At 41.7% G+C, this 19,422-nt stretch overlaps 1 protein-coding gene and 1 pseudogene across 1 annotated transcript in view; one reads left to right on the forward strand and one right to left on the reverse strand.

The window, feature by feature from the left end:
* Positions 1-19,422, forward strand: part of LOC146666312 (uncharacterized) — a 477,181-nt gene that overhangs the window by 212,518 nt on the left and 245,241 nt on the right. The gene's annotated exons all lie outside the window — the stretch shown is intronic.
* LOC146666318 (uncharacterized) lies at positions 7,867-9,132 on the reverse strand (annotated as a pseudogene).

The following is a 19,422-nucleotide window of genomic DNA, read 5'->3' on the forward strand; positions in this document are numbered from 1 at the left end:
AAATCAAGTTACCTCTCTGCATGGAGTGAATGAGCAAAACTGGCGACACAGGAGACTGAGCAGAGAGAGGCTGCTGGGCAGCTAACTGAGCTACTGGAGACACGGGTGAGAGTGGGAGCTGAGCTACTGGAGACACGGGTGAGAGTGGGAGCTGAGCTACTGGAGACACGGGTGAGAGTGGGAGCTGAGCTACTGGAGACACGGGTGAGAGTGGGAGCTGAGCTACTGGAGACACGGGTGAGAGTGGGAGCTGAGCTACTGATGGTGGTGAAGTAGATAACTGCACGGGAGACTGAACTGAGGGCGTCTGCACTGGCACAGGGGACTGAACTGATGTCTGTTGTAACGGAGGTGGTGAGAGCGGAGTAGGCAGGGGAGTTGATGACTTCACAGGAGAATGAACCAGAGGTGAGTGCACAGGAGACTGAGCTAGAGGTGGTAGTGATAGTTGAGGGGAAAGTGGAGCTGGTGATTGAGTGGATGACTGTGCTAAGGGATGCTGCACTGGGGACACTGGAGACTGCACTGGGGACACTGGAGACTGCACTGGGGAAAGCAGGGCTGCAGGAGGCTGCACTGGGGACACTGGAGACTGCACTGGGGATTGCAGTGATGGTTGTAGTGGAGGTGTGACGAGTGGAGGAGTGGCTGAAGTGGCTGCGGGTCGGGCGGCTAGTGGCTCAGCTATGGAGCATATTAACGGCAGGGCTATGGGTTGAATGTCTGACTGAGTAGCAGCCTGAATGGCTGGGTGTAGTGATGGTGGTGGTGGAAGGGAAACAGGTGGTAGTGTGGATGACGGAACTAAGGGCGACTGAGTGGCAGACCGAACTGATGACTGAAGCGATGGTAGAGGTGAAAATGGAGCGTGTGGTGGAGTTAATGGCTGTGCTAGCGGGGACACAGGAGATGGAGCTAGCGCTTCTGGCTGGGCAGCTAAGTGAAAAAACACAGCCCCGGAATAAACAGTCCCAAAGTCAGGAAACTCTTGATTGTCCCTTCCACTCACCACAGCTGGCAACTCAGACGTCTCGGGGTCTGGCTGTGGCGGTGGGTGTCGGCGGCGTGAATGCCGTTTTCTTCGGGAAGCCGGAGGTGCGGTGATGGAGGAAACTGGCAACGACGGAGAGATCACGGCCGGCTCCTCATCCTCCGACCACATTGCTGCGAGAAAAGCAGCGGATGAGTGACAGTCAGAGTGGAGGGTGGATGGAGAGGAGTCCAGTGGCAGCGGCGTGGAAACGTTTCCCGATTGTGGCGGTCGCTGTTGCGGTATGACGAGCTCGCGAGCTTGTACTGTCTCCTTGGCTTTCTGCAGATTGGACAGTAGGCCCGAAAATCCTGAGAGCTCGCGAAGATGGGGATTCCCCTTGAGAATTGCCTCGATGGCGTTTATCCCAATGGACATTGCTTTAATGTCCGAGGCATGGGAAACTCGCTCCCACAGGCTGAAGATGCGGGCCAAATCGCTTTCCCGGGAGGAGCCTGCTGGGTCCATGTCTGGTCGCGTCGTACTGTCATGAATCGCTGTGCGGCAGGCAGGAGTTGGACCCAAAATGCAGGACTCACAGACTCGGGGAGGTGAACTCAAAACACAGCTTTATTTGCTGGTAGAACAAACATACAAAACTAGACTAAACTGGGAAACCATAAACTAAGAACTCACAGGGAGACACAGGGAGATCCACACACAGCATGAGGGACGACGCGACACTGACTCAGAGAAACACAGGGTTTAAATACACTGGGAAGTAACGAGGGGAATGAGACACAGAAGGAGGGCACAGCTGGGAGAAATCAGGACTGACGAGACAAGCAAAGCAGGACGCATTCACATGAGACACGGACCATCAAAGTAAAACAGGAAGTATCACACAGAGACGCGAACTTGACACAGTGGAGACAGCAACTAAGAAATACAGAGACATAAACCATAAGGCAGAGGTCTAAGAACCAAAATACACAGGGAAATACTCAGCTGGGAACACAAGAGACTAGACTAGAGAGAGTAACAAAAAACCAACCATGAGAACATAATGCACAATGCAGAGTGACAGAAAACAAGAAACTCAAACATGCAAAGACACACAATTACACAGAACAGAGGGGACACAGAGAGACATGAAGGGCAAGGGATCAAAACTAGAAGCCATAGAATAAATCACACACAAGTACAATAATACAAAAATCACAAAGAACTAAAAACGCTGGGTCAGGAGACCCAGGACCGTGACACTTTTGACTCATATGACCCCCTGTTTTTGGCTGCACTGGCTACCAATCCGATTTAGGTTCCATTTTAGAATTCTAGTTTTAACTTTTAGACTCTAAAAGACTCTAAAAGTTAAAACTAGAATTCTAAAATGGAACCTAAATCGGATTGGTAGCCAGTGCAGCCAAAAACAGGGGGTCATATGAGGCAAAAGGAAAGAGAGAAGAGAAGGCCCTGTAATGCTCTAAAATTTAGAGCATTACAGGGCCTTCTCTTCTCTCTTTCCTCAGCTTTCCTGTCCCTATCAAACATAAATCCAGTTTTCTGTCTCTGAGACAGGTTTATTTTGGTTTGAGCCTTTCTCTGTATTATTGTAGGGTCTCTCAGTTTGCATATATGTGACTGCTGTTGTGATTTGCTGTTATACAAGTAAAACTAAATTGACTGAAATGAATTGATGAAAATCTCCTTCATGCTTTGGACCTCATATTTGGACTTCCACTGTAAAGCTACACACAACTTCTGCTCTTTGATTCAACTCCCTTGAGTCTCTTATCTGCTTAAATTGTCATCAAACAACAAGGCAGCTGGTCTCAGCTAGCAATGAAAGCCAGACAGTTGTCTAATTACTTTTGATGCTCTGAAAATGGAATAGCCTGTTCAGATTTAGAATTCAGCCACATGCAGTAAAACTGAACAGAGAGAACGTCACAAAGTAAATGGTTATTAACCCAGAGTATATCAAGGCAGCAAATTCTTCAATGGCTAAGTCAGTCATCTGAGCATGCTTTATGGTTACTAAATACACAACTGAATGAAACAAGCAGCAACTGAAGGTTAGCTGCAGCAAAGGCTTGGCATCTGAAAAGGAGGAAACACAGCATTTGGTGATGTCCATAGGTCTTAGACTTTAAACAAGGATTCCGTGTAATTAAAATTATATTAATTTTAAATATTGTTTGATTTAAAATCCACTGTGGTAGTTTATAAAAGCCAAATATTTTTTAAAAAGTATACTCGTCTATATTCCTATAAGCACTTTTATAAAACAACTACACTAGAAAAAGTCAGCAATCAGATTTGATCAAGTGCTTGTCAGTGGAATGAAATGGCTTGATCTGCTGGAGTGGGAGTAAGATTAATGTCTGTGTGTCTGTGTTTCTTTTTGGTTCCCAACTCACATAAAACAGGAGCAGAATGCAACTCTGTTGCCCCAAAGGACAACGGCTATACTAAAACCTTAATGTTTTATAATGTTTTGATTGAAACATGATGATATCAGCTGTTTTTAATAGATCATTTTTGCTGATGTCAGCATTTTTAACATGGGAATCTAATGTAGTAAGTTAATCTTTTTGTGTTGTTCTGTCATATAATGTCAAATTGAAAGAATAGTTCTTTAAAGAGCTTAAACAAAGAAAGAACTTTTGTCTCCCAATGACTAATATATTGCTTTAAAGTTTGGAGATGGAAACAAAAAGATGTTTCCTAATGTGTGGCCCTGATCTTTGACCTATGACCTTGAAGCATTACATACCAAATGCCGTGATGGGAATAACAGCGTAAAAAGTAACGGAGTTACTAACGCCCCTACTTTTTTCAGTAACAAGTACTCTAACTAATTACTATTTCTAACGTTACAACACCGTTACTAACAAGAAAATGCGGTGCGGTCACGTTACTATTTTTCAACAAACAGACGGTTGAAGCTGTGTTTTATGGCGTTATTTTTTGCCACTATTCTGGGCGCACATAAAAAAAAAATTTGAACGCACGTAAAAAAAATTGCAGGTGCAAGTGTTGCATTTTGAGGAGAAATTTATTTTGAGTGAAGAAAAACTAAATTTGAGTGAACAAAATTCATTGCTGCATGCAAAAAATGTGTTTCAGTGTTTGCTATTATCCATACACACACAATAGCAGCCCCTCTCGCTCAGTTTTTGCATTTGCGCTCGCTCGCAATGTGTTGCTTGCGCTCTCAACATTTCTGCCCGTGCGCGTTCAACTCTTTCTGTACACCATTATATTTGTGCCACAAAACCAGCCAATCACAGACTTGGATGCAAAAAAATCTGATTGACTGTTTTGGTCTCCAATAAGCTCGAAACGCAATATCCCAGAATCCATTTCGTCCAAAACTCAAACGAGGCAGTGGCGGAGGAACACAGAGTGGCGGAGTTTGAAATATTACTCTTTCTGGGTCACAAAATAAACTTTTAAGATATTTTCATGCGAGAATGGTGCTGTGTAAACTTAAAATATCTGACCGATTTATCAAGGCATCACATATTTGCAATAGTGCTCTAACGTTTACGGAGATGCCTGTTACCCACCAGCTGACTGCATAGCTGGACTGGCCTTATAATACTTTCTAAGGATATTCATTGATGACATTAAATACATTGAAATATTGTACTTTGTAGGTAGGGTTCTGACATAAACGGTAGTAACCAGACCGAAAAGCAGCGCACATTTCAGTGCTTTTTTCTGTGCTTTTTTTCCTGAGATGTCATACACTTTGGATTCTAGCCAGTCATTTTACCTTCTGAGGATAGTAGGCGGGACCAGGTATGTACGTTCTTTTAGAGCAGAGCTACAGATTAAAAATGCCCAAAGCGAAGCGGTCAAAAGTCTGGCTGTACTTCACAGCAAAAGATGCAAACTCAGCAGCCTGCAACAAATGCTTTAAGGTGATACTGTGATACTATGCAAAGGAGGTAACACCTCGAATCTGATGAAACACCTGGCGACGTATAGCATTTTGTTAAAAGCCGAGAAATGCACCGTATTTGATAGCTTGCTGCGAGACCTCACACCGTTCACATCTACTGTGGGTGGGTTGCCTGTTATCAGACCCGGAGTTAGCAACATCCCCCAAAAACCCAAAGATTAGAGTCCTGGCCCCTAGCCCTGCCAGTGTAGCAGAAATGATGAGGATGATGATGGCAGCAGCCGTTCTTCTCTGCGTGAGCAGCTTAATGTTGTTCGTGTGTAATTTACGTTGAGTAGGCTAACCACGTTATTAAATTAATGCATGTAAGGTGAACTAGCAAACACCTTTGTAGTTACATGCGGCTGTCTTCTTGTTTGATGGCAGATACTCCCTTCACCCTGGCCAAAAAGGCTAAAATGACCAAAGAAAAAGTGGAAAACAGCTAAACATGAGAGGTTTTTGGACAAAGTTTGTGTTTTTTCCATTGATTAAGCACTGCTTCCAGCCAAGAGTGATGCCATATATGCCCCATAGCTGCAGAAAAAGCTAACATTGTTATCTTTTTACAGATAACAATGTTATCTTTAAAAACAGCTGAACATGAGAGGTTTTTGGACCAATTTTGTGTTCTCCATTCTTTAAGCACCGGTTCCAGCACAGTTTAAGCACCGGCACCGTTTCAAAAGTACCGGTTTGGTACTGGTATCGGATAAAACCTAAACGATACCCATCCCTATTTGTAGGTGGTCCTAAAAGATTCGCAGCCTGTGCAACTGCTGCACTTCTCCTGCATGTGCAAGGCTGGAAAAGCTCTGTCCAACCATTGTGTTGCTCTTCTGTTTCAATTCCGATGTTAAGCTGCACTGAAGGTGAACAACAGTGGCATAAGCCCAGAGTTATGGTGAGTGCAATGATCGCAATATTTTTAATGTAACTTTATATTTTATAATTAATTTTTACCATATTGTAATAGTGGATAAAGCCTGGCCCTGTTGAGAAGATGGCTGTCCTCTCAGCCAAACCCAAAACAAGAAAGACCGCAGAGGGTAAGTGCTTGCTACTGATGGGGTTTCAGAAATCATCACAACATTCGTTAGGGCAATAATATTTAATAAAGAATGGGGGGGGGCAACTTATTATTGTTAAAAGGCAGATTCTAGTGGCAATATAGTGAGTTATAGGGCCTAACAACTAATAAAAATGACTTGTTTCAGCATTTATAAATTTAAAGTTTTGATACGCCATGGCAAATGTAATGAATAGGAAAATCGGTCTCTTGTCCCCCAGTAGCACTATGACATCATCACATTCTATCTGAATTCTAATCTGAAAACTGAAAATCTATTTAAAATTATTATCTTTTTTGTTACATATCATTCAGGAAGTGTTTTTCGGATTTCACACCTCTAATCATTAGTCATAATGTTCATTTGTAAAAAAAAAAAAAAAATTGCTATCATTGTGCCTGTAATTGTAGTAGATTTCGCCTTAAATTTAAAGTGTGTGTGTGTGCGTGTGCGTGTGTGTAGTGTACCAAACTTTCTCTGATGCTGACTGGCCTGTGATCTGTTTGGCAAGGTGCAACAAGGAAGTCCACTTTCTTATCAGCAACCAGCCAAAGAGAAAGTGCAGACTCTTCATAATGCTCCACCTCCACCATCATTGCCACTGCAAGACTACAGACTGAAACCATCAGAGTGCATGTTTGTCTTTTCCAGGAAGCAACAGCTGCACATGAAAAGTCTGGAGGTGAGCATAGAATATGCTACGCGAGACCAGAGTGAGTGTGCCGATTGGTATAATGTGCGGAGACCATGAGTCGCTGCATCTCATTTTAGAGAGATCTGTCATGTGAGCAAACACTGGATTGGTGCATCACCAGATGGTATCATTTTTGACCCCTTGGAGCAACCTCAGTTTGGCCTAGTAGAAATGAAATGTCCAAACATTAGAAGTTATGTAGATGCACCTTACCTCAAGGTCATCAGTGGGGCATTGCAGCTTAAACCAACACATGCCTGTTATTGGCAAGTTCAGGGCCAGCTGCTAACTACAGTTATGAGTTGGTGCGATTTTGTAGTCTCCACTCAAAAATATGTTTTCATACAAAGAATACAGAGGGATGAGGGTTTGATGGAGACATTCCTGACTTTAATGTCATAAACTTACATGGTGGGCAAGGGCCATTGTATTATTTACCTGTTGTTTTGATCAAAATAGAAAGCTGTTGGTAAAAGTAGGTTTGGTGAAGAGTTCACACAGACTAGTTTTGTGTTAGTATTAATATTGGCAGTGTTTGTGTTCAAATCATGTTTTTTTTGTTGAAATAAATTTGATATCTTTACTGTTATAAATCTCAAAGTATGTCAAATAAAGTTGATAATTTGAAATCTATGTGTGTTTTTCTTTCAGAATTCCAGGGAAACAGTATTTAGCATCTTTAGAAAATCTATTGCAGTCAATAAGAAGCGCACAGAATGGAGCAATAGACAATGCGGTTAAAGTAAGGCAGTTTTATTTGCAGAGTTACAGTAAAACATCAAGTGATTTATTATTGAACTTTAACCAGGAAAGGGGGTGTGTTAGCTGTTTATCAATTCTACTTAGTAAAAAAAATTTGCTACTTCCATTGTTGGGAGGTAACTAAATACATGAATTTAGAGTAATAACAATATTCTAAAGATATTCAAAGTATTCAGAATACAGTACTCTGATTAGACAAAGTAATGGAATATGCTACAAAATACATTTAAAGGCAAGAATTCAGTATTCAGTAACTAAATGCAATTGTAAAGTATTCTTCCAACACTGGCTACTTCTCCCACATACTACAAAATACACTACACTACACACATTTCAAGCTTTTAATCAACCACCCATTTTTTGACCAGGGGTCCATATTGATAATTTGTGAGGAGACATGCAACAGTAAAAATTTGGTTCATACTCCCAGAAATGGAGAGAGGGATGACAGTGTCAAAAAGTTTGTTTTCTTTAACCCTCCTGATGAGCCTCTCCACGTAGACCCTAAAACGTGCAATGGACTGGGTTCTAAGGACATCCATCTCTGACATTTGAGCTTGCTTGGACAAAAAAGCTGGGCGATGGACTTTCCGGGCACTAGCTTATCTACCAGAAACCCTTTGTCCACCATTATATCCATCTCAGGCGTTAGGAGGGAGGTGATGCCGGAGTGACGGAAAATCTTATTCTCACTGATGGAGCCTTCAAAAAGTGCTGAGGCAAATGTCATTGCTCCATGGGGGGACATGCCAATAAGTGCTTTGAAAGTGCAGTGTGTCTTGTAAGTTGAAAATACCTCACTCTGGAGCAGAAGGGAGGAGGGTGTTTGGCACCTCATTTCAGTACAGTCAAGAATGACCTGGGTATTTTTATAAGTCCCACTGAAATCCGTGGGGCAGTTTGCTCTCACTCTGCCAGGTGCAATCCAGATGGAGACAGATCCAAGCAAAGTGTACAAAAGTTGGACCATGACACAAGTATTCTACTCACTGTAGATCTGTGAATGTTAAAGTTGTGACAAAGCTCCCTTTGTGCCGGTTGCCAGATAATTCAGGAACAAGAAGAGCTCATCAAATGGCAACAATTTCTGGAAGAGAAAAAAAAATGCTGCAGTCATAAAAATGCGCAACACACACAGATCAAGCAGGTAGTAATTTTGTAGAATTTACAGTTGGTCTGTTTACAGGGCTCTCGGTGGATGTGCTGGTGGAAAGGCTCTTCTGACCACTGGTGACCCTCACCATCCTTCTTGTTGCCTCTTGGATTAGATTCCAAAAGGCCATCAAATGCTCATATGACGGAAATCTGCATTTAAATGGTGAAATTTTTTTTTTTCTGCAGCTATTGATAAATTTCAGATGAAATTATAACTTTCTATTGGTCAATGTAATACAGATCGGAGGTAAGTTACACTAATATTGTTAAAGTGATGAGGGCTAGAAACAAAAACCAACTTCAGCCTCGTGTTAAAATACACATTTGTGTAATGTTATTAAGGCCATGGGTCACTAGCTCCCAAACTCCAGGTCGCTCTGTCTTTTTTGAAAAAATTATTCCAGTGGAATAAGGAGGGAACAACTTTCAGCTGAGGACAACGTTTCCCAGAGGAAGACACGACACTCTCCAGTCTCAAAATGCCGACTACACACTTTAGAGCTGGTCGTAACTGTGAAGCTGTCCCCATTGATTTTTATCAGTCATTTTGCACGCAATTCAGGATCTTTGGGAAATGAGTGGAAACGTAACATCTTGTTGAATCTTCCCCCAGCAGTACACAGCGGGACACAGCAATGGTGAGCGTTCCCACCTTCTGCTATTTGTAATTTAAAGCAATCTTTCCGTTTCGGTATTTTGGAAATGCTTTTGGAGTCCATGTTCGCAGTAGCGATTGACCGCAAAATAAAGGTACCAGAAATGTACAACTTCCCAATGCTAACTTCCCTTAAAACAGGAAGTTAGCATTTTCTCGTGCACAGGGTCTATTGGGGATACCGGGCATTTGCCCGGTGGGCTGATGGTGATTTTGCATTTCGTCATTTCGAGCTGATTTGAGACCAAAACAGCCAATCAGATTTTTTTGCATCCAAGTCTGTGATTGGCTGGTTTTGCGGCACAAATATAACGGTGTACAGAAAGAGTTGAACGCGCACGGGCAACACATTGCAAGCAAGCGCAAATGCAAAAACTGAGCGGGAGGGGCTGCTATTGTGTTTGTGTGTATGGATAATAGCAAACACTGAAATACATTTTTTGCACGCAGCAATGAATTTTGTTCACTCAAATTTAGCTTTTCTTCGCTCAAAATAAATTTCTCCTCAAAATGCAACACTTGCACCTGCAATTTTTTTTTATGTGCACTCAGAATAGTGGCACAAAAATAACACCATAGTGTTCAGCTTACTGCACCTTATATCAGTTGCATGGAAGTAGCTGTAATTAATCTGGGCGCTACAGCTGCGCACACTCCCGCGGGCGGCAATCACTTTCTGGCTGACTATCACTTTTTGGCACAACACCTGGAGCTAAGGGGGCAAAACAATCGCATGAGTGCTGGGCCCTGTTTCAGGAAGCCGGTTTGGAAAACTCAGAGTGAAAAACGACACTCACGGTTGAGTAACCCCTAACTGTCCAACTCGGAATATTCCGTTTCAGAAAGGCTGATAACAATTAGTTCAGTCAACGCGGAGTTGCTTTAACCCCAAGTGAAGCGCGCGGACGAGGATACATAAAGCCCTGATTAGTGGAGCACAGATTAAGCGAGTCACCATGGAGACGGAGGGAAAGAAGGCGCGGTCAATGTATTTCACAGCGCTTGAGGCCGAAATTCTGATGGCAGCATATGCCGATAACATGCAAATTCCGCGGAAAAAAGTAACACAGCCACAGCTGCAAAAGAAAGGGAGCATGCATGGCAAAACATAGCCGACAGAGTCAATGCGTGAGTGTTAATATAAACATTGATCTAGGGATTTCCACCCATTTAACACGTTATTTTATCATATGTTATTTTATTTGTTATTTTATACATTTTATTTTGTGATGTGATGTGAGCGCAGGTGCAACCCAACAGGCCCCAAACGTGCCTGGCAGCAAGTAAAAATGAAATATAAAAATATAGTCCAAACAGGTAAGGTGTAATTGTATTATGAGCCATAGTGCTTGGTCTGTTTGTCCCATGTAAATCAATTGCAGTTAGAGGCTACATTAATTTTCTTTCTGTAAGCACTTATTGAAATTATCTGAGCACATTACAAGTACATATTTGCTTACTCTGTATGCTCAAATGTGGCCCGTTATAGCCAACAGAAAAAAAGCGGAGGCCCGAAAAACAGGTGGGGGTCCTCCACCACCACCACTCACAGAGGCTGAGCAGTTGGCCCTCAGCCAAAACAGTGGGCGCCCTGTGGCTGAAGGCATCTCTGCGGGGACATCCTCTGAGTCAATAACCCCGCAAGACACAAGTGCCTACATAAGGGGTAAATTCAAAATAATACATGATGTGCATACATCCTTTCTTCACAGTCACCTTTGCAGTGCGACACATTCATTTGATAAACTCTTTACCATAATGAATTATTTTGTAGTGAAGATATTTTCCGACTGATTTTGCCTTCCCTCAGCCTTGGTTGTCTTTGAGAGCATAATGACAATGAAGTGTAAGGTGCTTGGTATGTTTGTTAATTGCCATTTGGTCCCTTGTAAGTTATAAGTGACCTGTATAAACCTCATATTCTATCAGTTGATGGTGGTGGTGTACTGCATCTGGTGCAGCCTCCTGTTGAGCCAGACCAACATGCAGTTGTGAGTAATACTCCACAGATTATATGAGTTTACAGTAGAACAGCAATGTTGTTTATTTCTTTACTACAGGAAAATAATGAAGAAACATTGACAGCTGTTACAGAGGAGGAAGCAACAGAGACACTTTATGAGGTTTACATCTTTTAATACTTTGTGTACAGGAAATACAGGCGACCAATAAAGCCAGTTGAACAAAAAATCTGTTTATTCTTCTTTCAACATGTTGAGGTGATGGGTCAAAGGAAATGATTGTGACATATGGTGTCTCTGACTGCGCTTCCATCTTGTATGTCTGTGCGAGGGTCAGGATGTTCATGGTTTGGATCACTGCTGATGTTTGGTTCAGAAGGACAGTGTTCTCCTCTAATTGTGGCAATGTTGTGAAGAATCACACATGCCACAATAATGTCACATGCCCTTTCTGGGGTGACCCTGAGTCTTTGCAGGCACTGGAACCGGGCCTTAAGCATTCCGATAGTCATTTCAATTCTGGCTCTTGTCCTGCAATTAGCCAGATTATATCGCTGCTGTGGGCCCGGTTCAGGGTCAGGGTAAGGGGTAAGCAAATAGGGTAAACATGGATACCCCCTATCACCAAGCAAGTAGCCAGTGAACTCTCCTAAGACAGAAGGATACACTTCAGTTCAAATGTCCCTGAAGCAATTGGTCTTTATATATTTTAAAGTATTCTCAACTCACCATGTCCAAATTTTGTGCTCAGTGTACATTCACGGAATATTTGTGAGTCATGGACAGAGCCTGGCCACTTGGCTTCCACATTTGTGATAATGTTGGCAGCATCACATATGATCTTCACAGTGCAGAGAACACAAATTAGCATCCATTACTATAATGAAATAATTTGTTAGTTTGACATGCTACAGGGAACTATGTACCTGCACATTAATGCTGTGGAAAGACTTCCTGTTCACATAGTCTCCTTCATTTACTGAAGGAGCAATGATTGGAATGTGAGTGCCATCTGTACAGCCAATCATGCCTGGGAACCCTGAAAATAAATGTGCAATTTAAGTAGTAGTCCAAGTATCACCACATCATACATTAAGTTTTGGTCATCCTGATACCTGCAATTTTGTGGCATCCCTCTTTGATAAATCTTGTGGGTCTGTGACCGGGGAACACCACAGACGAGTACAGGAGACGTTTCAGTGCAACTGTAACATTCCTGACTGCCCGACAGACGGTAGCCTTGGAAACGTGCTCAGCGTCACCAATATTATACAGAAAGCTCCCGTTTGCAAGAAACCGAAGTGCAATACAAATAATATGTACAGAACTGAGAGCATGTCCGCGATGTGTCACATGCGTAATATATGGCCTGAGGATGTTATCCAAATAAATTATAGATTGTGCTGAGAAACGGTAACGTTCGCACAGAAAATCATCAGGAAATGATAAAATGTCCAAACGCGCTCTGATCACTCTCTCCCGGCGGAGAGCTCTGCGGAGAATTTGGGCTTCACGATCTACTGGCTCTTCAAGGAAGTGGCACGCCATGTCCGACACTTCCTACTGTCAGGTTTCCGACAAAGGGGCGGAGACAGTCAGGGTTAGTTGTAGTAAACCTGCTAGGGGGCAGGTTAGCTTCACGGAGTGTGTCGTCATAGTGACTCACTCAGGCTGCAGCTGAACTCGCTTTGTGAAACCGAAAACCCAGAGTTTTCGTTAACTCAGGGTATACTTACTCAGTTTTTCCACTAAACCGGCTTCCTGAAACAGGGCCCTGCTGTTTGACTGAGGAAGAATAAAGTTGTCGTGGTAAGCCAATCACATGACCACTTTAAGAAGACAAGCAACAAGGTGATATTTATCAGTTTTTAAATTGTGTTGATAGGCCACGCAAAACCAGAGTCATGATAAACAATATATATGCAACGTTTTTTCCTCAATAGTTTCGTCACGTTTACTGTCTATGTCACGGTTCTGGGCCAGTTTGACCCAGTATTTTGAGTTATGCTTTTGGTGTGTTTTGCATTTTGGGTTCTTTTCTTATTATGATGATAATGATGATTATGACTCTATGTTTCGGTTATTCTTGTTTAGGGATTAGTTCGTAGGTTTTTGTGTTCTCATGTTTATTGCAGGTTTAGTTCAGTGTCTAGTCTATCTCTCTGTGTCGTGTCTGCGTGTTTGTTTAGTGGTGTCTTGTTTCCCGTTTTACTCTGAAGGCTCATGTTCCCGTCTTATGTCAGTGTTTCTAGCTTTGCTCCTCCTGTCTTATCAGGTCTTATTCCTCCCAGCTGTGTTCCCCTTCTGGCTCTAATTTCTTGATGACTGCCTCAGTGTATTTAAGCCCAGTGTGTCTTTGTGTCAGTGTCAGATCGTCTGTTATCCTCATCTCGTATTTTCCCTTATTGTGACACTGTGTTTCATAGCCTGCTTAGTTACTCTGTGTTTATAGTTTTTTCCATAGTTCCTTCACAGAGTGCCTTAGCCTTTTTAGTTTACACAGTGTTCTCTGTCTTCTTAGTTTTCCCAGTTTCAGTGTCCCCAAGTGTTTTTGTTATGCCTGCAGCCACAATAAAGGCTTGCCTTATTTTGGAAACCTAGTTCTGTCTCCACCGTGTCTGCTCTTGGGTCTACCTCATTCCTCACGCCGGCGCGCCCCGCCGTGACAGTCTAAGGACAGCGGTAGCAAGCACTCTCTGCTTATGAGCAAAAAAACAAAACAAAACAAAAAATGCCCTTTCGTGTTGGTGGAAAAATGCACCATGTCGGCCAATCAAAAATGATATGGCAACATGACATTTGGTTGTTTAGGAAGAGGGGGAAGTTTTAGGAGTGACGGCGAGAGAGAGAAAGAAAGACAGGAGAAAAATAGAGAGCGAGTTTTGAGATGTGAGAGATTTGTGACGTTTAGAGTGTTTGGAGTGTGTAGTTAATGTGTTGTCTCGTGTAGTTAGTGTGTAGTGTTGTGGATAGTTTGGTGTTGTGTGTCAGAACAATCCATAACAAATATGGGTAAATAAAATGCCCAATTATAACTTGGACCCCAGAGGGTTAAACATTTTTTAAATCAACGCAATAGTTACTTTTCAAGTAATTAATTGAAGAATCTTGTAACTCAGTTACTAACTCAGTTACTTTTTTGAAGAAGTAACTAGTAACTATAATTAATTACTTTTTCAAAGTAACTTGCCCAACACTGCCAAAATGGCATATTTGATTATCTTTATCAACCTGATTGACACAGAAGTCTGTCTCCTATAAGCTATAAAAACGTGAGATTTCAAGATATATTTATGCACTTTGTGATTTTGCGAAACTCCAAAAACATTATTGTGACATCATAGGGGGTTGTAGTGAAAAACTAAAAAGTGTGTTGTGCAGCTGCCACCTTGCTCTTTCATATCACTCACAATATTTTTTCCAAGGTCGATTTTAAACTTGGACACTAACAATGAATGTCAAGATCAAATGCTTAGCCAATGTAGCTGCTCAAGTTTGATGACGATCCATAACAAATATGGGTAAATAAAGTTGTTTTCACATTTGGTGTGACCTTGACTCGATTTTCACCAAAAATGTAATCAGCTCCAGCTGTTGTTGGTATCTGGCACCACACATAATTTGATCTGGATATGTTGAAAACTGTAGATACTAGACAGCTGATAGACAGACAAACAAACAAACTGACACAATAACATCACTGTGTTACTCTGATGGTTGTTCACAAAGCTCCTACACTTTTCTTGAGTTAATTTCCACCATCACACCTGCTTCATATCTCGATTGGCACGCAGTGCAGAGATGGAAGGAAAATATAGCCAGGATTTGAACTGCTGAACTCTGTTTCCGGTCCCTGTGTGTTGCTGCTCACTTGTATCTTTTTCATCGGCTTCAGCATTTGCTTTAAAATACCTTTCTTTCATCAAGAAAGACTTGAAATGGCTAATTTGAAAGGAAAATAAAGAAACTGCAGAGAGACTGACTGTTTTCATGTTGAAACGTTTAAGAGGTTTCACAATGCTTGAAGCAGCTGGGAGTTAAAATGTGAGGTGTTTCCTTATTTATACAATCCAAAAGGCATTTACAGGGACTGCTAAAGAGTGGCTACATACCCAGGAACATGGAGCATTCATTAAAATAAATGTGTACAGTCTAATAATGTTCATGTTTAACAAGAAACATTAAAAACATATTTATTAAAACATTTTTTTCGAAACTCTGAAAGAAATGGAAGCACGGTTGCTGCATTGGACCTTTACACATGCTTAACCAGGTCAGTATCACATTAGTCCTCCTTCTTCTTCTCTCTTACTTCTTTTTCCTTTTCTCTTCTTCCTTTTCTCTTTTCCTTCCTTCCTTTTTTTTTTCTTTCTCTCCACCTGGTTGCTCCATTTAGAGGTGACAAAAGTGGAAAATCTGCCTCCTTGTCACTCTATCCCCATGCAGGCCCTCTTCACGTACGTCTCCAAACTGCTCATCCTAAACTGTCTCTCTGATATACTAATTTTTTCACTGCCACCATCATAGCAGGTCTCAGAACCATCTTGTAAATTTTCCCTTTCACCCTTGCAGCTTTTACTGTGTCACAAATCACCCCAGACACTCATTTCCACACACTCCACTGTGGAGTAATAGAGCTGTTTTTTATTTTTACTATCATTCATGTTTTTACAACCAGATGAGCAGCTCCCTGGAGGCTCATTAGAACAAATGCAAGATGTGAACAGCCAATCTAGATCTGCTATTTATTGCAGGCCAGGTAGGGACCTATACAAGTAATTTTATATCAACAGAAGCTTTTTAAGGAGCTTTTAACCTATACTTGCTTAATTGCTGGAAAAAGAACTACGACAAATTAGCTTTTTACATTTGCCATCACTCACAGTTGGCAGTGTATTTATTTTCTATTGAAGTAAAAAACAGCTCTTCTGTGCTTTAAAATGCACAAATAATGTAAATAAATTTGTTTCTTTGTAATCATGAGCTAGTAAGTTATAATAAAAGTTATGAATTTAGTGGTTTCACTCCAGGTCTAAGTAAGTAAGGGTTTTGCTGGCTTTTTTCTTTCCTTATGTGTTCATGTTTGCAGACCTGATCTGGTTTATTACAGTAAGCTTTACTTACTGTTTAATTTGTTTAGCTTTACTTTAAATTCAGAGTGTCACAGCTTGACCTTGCCGATATTTACAATTTGCTTCTTTGTGTTCTGCCACACCTTTTTTTTCCTAGCATCTCAGCACAACCTGAAGCAGACTTGCTGTGTCTGTTTAGCATACCTTGATCTGTTTGGCAGCAGCGGTCAGGCCTGGCCAGTGTCATTGTCCTTTGCCTACAGTGATCGCTAAATACTGTACTTGGTGTTTACAAAACTAAGAAAGGCCATCTTTAAAGAAAAGAAGCTGGCATTCTTGGGAATATTTTTAAAATATGTTCATAGCCAGTACAACGCCACCCCACCCACCCAAACCTCAAAAAACAAAGCAAAACAAAAAGCCCCCACACACTGATACTCAAAAAGAACTATAAAAATTGTGCCGCCTCACTTCTCATCTACTCACTTTTAAATGTAACTGAAAGAAGCCACAGTGAGAATTACTAGTAATCTGTCAAGATTTCACAATTTAATTATTTTTTAAATGACATTCTGGTAAACAATACAGTTATCGCCATCATTCCAGTGGCATAAGACATGAGGAAAGAGTCTTTAACAGTTTGACAAGCAGAAATGGAGCAAAACTGTCACTCAGCATGCACACAGATCTTTCACCCCCCTGACACACGGTCAGATTTACGGTGCAAATTAAGCAGAAACACACAGCAGCATTAGTGAAGCATTAAATGTCCCTGTGTTGTCTGGGAAAGGATTTATCTTCCACAGATCACACGCAGTTATTTGGCTTGGAGTTCTTGTTCACAAGGGGACACCAGAACAAGCCTCCTGATCACAGACGTAGTCCAGCTGAGGTCATTCAAAGTGCTGCACAGCTCCGACTCCTTTCCCACAGAAACAAGGAACAGTGGCTCAGAAGGCAGCAGATGCAATCTGCCGCATGATTTTCAAACACCGACCTAAGCTAGAATGAGGACTTGGCTCACATTTTTGTAGATCATTATCAGGCATATATACTACAGCAAACTATACTGAGGTTCTATTTTATACTTCACAACTTGCTGTGCCAATAACAAGGTTTTATCAAAAGGTGAGAAAAGCGTCCTATAAGCATAGGTGTGCATTTATTGCCATGTTGTCAATGACTCACTCATATCTTTGAAATCTTACTCAGGATCCATCCAAGATCCTCTGATTGTATGGGATCATTTATTCTGAGTTGGATGTTTTGGACTTGAGTAAATCTAAGATTTCCTGAGTAGCATTTTAAAAATGAACGAGCAAAAATTCCCCAAACCTTTGTGTAACTACAGGGTGGGCCATTTATATGGATACACAGTAATAATATGGGAATGGTTGGTGATATTAAAGTCCTGTTTGTGGCACATTAGTATATGTGAGGGGGCAAACTCCTCAAGATGGGTGGTGACCATGGTGGCCATTTAGAAGTCGGCCATCTTGGATACAACTTTTGTTTTTTCAATAGGAAGAGGGCCATGTGACACATCAAACTTATTGGTAATGTCACAAGAAAAACAATGGTGTGCTTGGTTTCATCTTAACTTTATTCTTTCATGAGTTATTTACAAGTTTCTGACCACTTATAAAATGTGTTCAATGTGCTGCCCATTGTGTTGGATTGTCAATACAACCCTCTTCTCCCACTCTTAGAATAGAATAGAATAGAATTCAACTTTATTGTCATTGCACAGGTACAGGGCAATGAAATGCAGTTTGCATCCATCCAGAAGTGCTTTAGTGATATAGATATATTACAATATATATTAGCAATAATATAGATATGTGAGTATATTACAGAAATGGGTCTATTATGGTATGTTATAATGTACACGGTATGAAGTATGTTGTGAATATTCTATAACTATAAGTAAGTCTTCACACACTGATAGCAACATCGCAGGAGAAATGCCAGCACAGGCATCCAGTATCCGTAGTTTCGGGTGCTGCACACCTCGTTTCTTCACACCATAGACAATTGCCTTCAGATGACCCCAAAGATAAAAGTCTAAGGGGTCAGATCGGGAGACCTTGGGGGCCATTCAACTGGCCCATGACGACCAATCCACTTTCCAGGAAACTGTTCATCTAGGAATGCTTGGACCTGGCACCCATAATGTGGTGGTGCACCATCTTGCTGGAAAAACTCAGGGAACGTGCCAGCTTCAGTGCATAAAGAGGGAAACACATCATCATGTAGCAATTTTAAATATCCAGTGGCCTTGAGGTTTCCATTGATGAAGAATGGACCCACTATCGTTGTACCCCATATACCACACCAAACCATCACCTTTGTTGTTCCAACAGTCTTGGAGGGATCCATCCAATGTGGGTTAGTGTCAGACCAATAGCAGTGGTTTTGTTTGTTAACGTCACCATTCACATAAAAGTTTGCCTCATCACTGAACAAAATCTTCTGTGTGAACTGAGGGTCCTGTTCCAATTTTTGTTTTGCCCATTCTGCAAATTCTGTGTGCCGATTTGGGTCATCCTCGTTGAGATGCTGCAGTAGCTGGAGTTTGTAAGGGTGCCATTTGTGAGTAGCTAATATCCGCCGAAGGGATGTTTGTGCTATGCTGTGGGCTCTTGCTGAATGAAGCTAGGACAGCCACTGATGTTTCTTCATTAGTGACAGTTTTCTTGCCTCCACATTTTGGCAAATCCAACACTGAACCAGTTTCACGAAACTTAGCAGTTTGCTGACTGTAGCATGGGAGATGGGTGTTCTAGTAGGGTGTCTTGAAATCTGCTGCAATGACCCGGTTACTGCATTCACCAGATATCAACACAATTTCAATCCGCTCTTCACGTGTTAACCTCTTCGACATGTCAATGGCTGTGAACAAAGAGAAACTTGTAAATAACTCATGAAAGAATAAAGTTACGTTGAAGCCAAGCACACCATTGTTTTTCTTGTGACATTACCAATAAGTTTGATGTGTCACATGGCCCTCTTGCTATTGGAAAAACAAAAGTTGTATCCAAGATGGCCGACTTCTAAATGGCCACCATGGTCACCACCCATCTTGAGGAGTTTGCCCCCTCACATATACTAATGTGCCACAAACAGGACTT

Source organism: Rhamphochromis longiceps, linkage group LG7 (assembly GCF_057381845.1).
Source record: "Rhamphochromis longiceps isolate RC_006_pf linkage group LG7, R_longiceps_female_GT1.1, whole genome shotgun sequence".
NCBI lineage: Eukaryota > Metazoa > Chordata > Actinopteri > Cichliformes > Cichlidae > Rhamphochromis > Rhamphochromis longiceps.